Genomic DNA, 4,076 nt, shown 5'->3' with positions numbered 1-4,076 from the left:
ACCTCCCTTAGTTGAGATCCTGGAAGTTGTGTGGCTTTGGATTAGAAATTTGAACTTCACCTCTTCTCATGACCAATTAGATCACGAGAGTGGCAATTGATTGTGTTGAGAGAAATTGAGTTGCCAAGAGATTGGAATTCAATTATTCACAATCCGCCATGGATCTATACCCATGATTGAGAAGGAGATGAGTAAAGTCAAATCATGACAATTTACATCTCTGATCCCTAATGATCTCTCCATCATTAATTCTCATCTCTTTTGTTCTTTAGTTTCTTGAATACCCACTACCCGATTCCCTTCTATTTTCTTGCAATTTATCATTCCGTCACTTACACTCTATTTTCTATTCCTTGCAATTTACTTTTCTGCTCTCTACAATTCTGCACTCTTTAATTTCTTGCAATTTATTTTCAATGTCATTTAAGTTTCTTGCATTTTAATTTTCAGCTATTTACCTTCATTTTCCTTTTTTATTCTAGTTCTTTAAATTCCTTGCTATTTAAATTTTTGCAATTATGTTTAAAAATCACAAATCTCATGAAATCAAAACCATGTTTGCTTGACTAAATATACCATTTAACTAAAGTTTCTTGATCTAGCAATCTCCGTGGGATCGACCTCACTCTTAGTGAGTTTTATTACTTGATACGACCCGGTATACTTGCCGTAATTACGTGAATTCTAATTTTCACGTATCAAGTTTTTGGCGCCGTTGCCGGGGATCAGAAAAGATTGACAATGATTAAGTGAATGGTAGTTTAGATTAAGCATTTTTTTCTTTTGTTAGACCCACTAACTGTTTGATATTTGGTTTCACTAACTTTGATTTCACTCTAGCAATAGAGTGCTTCACTTTTGTTATTGGTGTTGTTTGTGTATGTCAGGGGTAAATAGATTAAATATTGAGGACGAGAGGACCCTTCGAAGGATAAGGAGAGCAGAAAGAGGAAAGGGGATAGTCGGTGAGGAGGAATCAGAGGGAGAGGACCAAGTCATGGAGGACGCATGCACAACCCTCCTGAAGGAGCTGTTAACAATGATGGACCACCTAGAAGGGTGTTATCTTCTTACACCATCCCTGATCCAGGACATTGTGGGAGCAGTATTGCCACCCCAAATGTTCATGCTCACAATTTTGAGTTGAAACCTCAGCTCATCACCTTAGTACAAAATAACTGCTCTTATGGAGGGGGACCTATTGAAGACACAAATTAACATTTGTCTGTTTTTCGGAGAATATGCAATACAGTGAAGACCAATGGAGTGCACCCAGACGTCTACAAACTGCTGCTATTTCCATTCTCTTTGAGGGACAAAGCCACTCAATGGCTAGAGTCATTCCCCAAGGAAAGCATCAACAATTGGAATGATTTGATGAGCAGATTTCTAGCAAAGTTCTACCCACCTCAAAAGATCATCAAGTTGAAGACAGAGGTTCAAACTTTCAGGCAAATGGAAGGGGAGTCATTGTATGAAGCCTGGGAGAGATATAAGGCATTAATGAGAAGATGCCCACCTGATATGTTTAGTGATTGGGTCAAACTCCAAAACTTCTATGAAGGCTTAAATCTAGTGATGGAACTTAAAGGTGTTGATGCTATATTGGCTCAGAATAAGTTAATGCACCAACAAATCCAACAACAAATGAAAATGATGACAAAGAGAATGGATGGCCTTCAACTAGCATCAGTGAATACAACAAATCAACCTTCACTTGAATGGGGCCAAGGTGACGGAACTACTGTTGAACAATCACAGGAACAATTTCAATACATGCAGAATACTTCAAATTTCTCTCAAAATGAATTCCATGGTGATACATACAACTCATCTTGGAGAAATCACCCTAACTTAAAGTAGGGTGAGAACCAAAATCATTGGCAAAAGAACAACAACCCCAACCATACCCGTAACACAAACAATCAAAACCACCATGCTAACAACACTAACCAATACAAGAAACCACAAAACACATACCAAACACCTCACAACAACTCACAGACTCACCAAAACAACAATCATCAACAACAATCACCCCCATCATATCACCAATTGACCATCATAAAACTAGAATTTCAAGTCTTGAGGCAGCTCTGCAAAACCTTACCCAAAACACACAAGCAATTACTCAATCCACTCAAAACTTGATCAAAGGACAAGAAAGATCCGAAATTGCCATGAAGAACCTTGAACGGCAGGTGGGACAATTGGCCAAACAAGCTGAACGGCCAACCAATGTCCTCCTGGTGCACGAAATTGTGATCATCAATGGCGCCATCAACATGGTACGCTCAATTGCAATCTCAACTCTTTATCACAACTTTGCGCAACTAACCAGCAAGTGCACTGGGTCGTCCAAGTAATAAACCTTACACGAGTAAGGGTCGATCCCACGGAGATTGTTGGTATGAAGCAAGCTATGGTCATCTTGTAAATCTTAGTCAGGCGGATTCAAATGGTTATGGAGGATTAATAATTAAAAGATGAATAAGACATAAAATAAAGATAGAGATACTTATGTAATTCATTGGTGAGAGCTTCAGATAAGCGTATGGAGATGCTTTGTCCTTTCTGTCTCTCTGCTTTCCTATTGTCTTCATCCAATCCTTCTTACTCCTTTCCATGGCAAGCTGTATGTTGGGCATCACCGTTGTCAATGGCTACAGTCCCGTCCTCTCAGTGAAAATGTTCAACGCGCTCTGTCACAGCACGGCTATTCATCTGTCGGTTATTGATCATGTCGGAATAGAATCCAGTGATTCTTTTGCGTCTGTCACTAACGCCCCACAATCGCGAGTTTGAAGCTCGTCACAGTCATTCAATCCTTGAATCCTACTCAGAATACCAGAGACAAGGTTTAGACCTTCCGGATTCTCAAGAATGGCCGCCAAAGAATTCTAGCTTATACCACGAAGATTCTGATTAAGGAATCCAAGAGATACACATTCAAGCCTTGTTTCCATGTAGAACGGAAGTGGTTGTCAGGCACGCGTTCATAAGTGAGAATGATGATGAGTGTCACTTAATAATCACATTCATCAAGTTCTTGAGTGCGAGTGAATATCTTAGAACAAGATTAAGCTGAATTGAATGGAAAATAGTAGTAATTGCATTGATACTCAAGGTACAGCAGAGCTCCACACCTTAATCTATGGAGTGTAGAAACTCTACCGTTGAAAATACATAAGAACAAGTCTAGGCATGGCCGAGAGGCCAGCCCCCATGATCTAAGAACTAGACGTCCAAAGATTGATCCGAAGATCTAAAGTGATCCAAAGATTAAAATACAATAGCAAAAGGTCCTATTTATAGAGAACTAGTAGCTTAGGGTTTACAAAAATGAGTAAATGACGTAAAAATCCACTTCCGAGCCCACTTGGTGTGTGCTTGGGCTGAGCATTGAAGCTTTCATGTGTAGAAACTTTTCTTGGAGTTAAACGCCAGCTTTTGTGCCAGTTTGGGCGTTTAACTCCCACTTTTGTGCCAGTTCTGGCGTTTAACGCCAGTATTCTTGAGCTGATTTGGAATGCCGGTTTGGGCCATCAAATCTCGGGAAAAGTATGAACTATTATATATTGCTGGAAAGCCCTGGATGTCTACTTTCCAACTCAATTAAGAGCGCATCAATTGAACTTCTGTAGCTCCAGAAAATCTACTTCGAGTGCAGGGAGGTCAGAATCCAACAGCATCTGCAGTCCTTTTTCAGCCTCTGGATCAGATTTTTGCTCAGGTCCCTTAATTTCAGCCAGAAAATACCTGAAATCACAGAAAAACACACAAAATCATAGTAAAGTCCAGAAAAGTAAATTTTAAATAAAAACTAATAAAAATATAATAAAAACTAACTAAAACATACTAAAAACATACTAAAAACAATGCCAAAAAGCGTATAAATTATCCGCTCATCACAACTCTGATGAGCGGATAATTTATACGCTTTTTGGCATTGTTTTCATATAGTTTTTAGTAAGTTTAAGCTACTTTTAGGGATGTTTTCATTAGTTTTTATGTTAAATTCACATTTCTGGACTTTACTATGAGTTTGTGTGTTTTTCTGTGATTTCAGGTAAATT

Source organism: Arachis duranensis, chromosome 3 (genome assembly GCF_000817695.3).
Source record: "Arachis duranensis cultivar V14167 chromosome 3, aradu.V14167.gnm2.J7QH, whole genome shotgun sequence".
Lineage (NCBI taxonomy): Eukaryota > Viridiplantae > Streptophyta > Magnoliopsida > Fabales > Fabaceae > Arachis > Arachis duranensis.
This window is presented reverse-complemented; position numbering follows the sequence as displayed.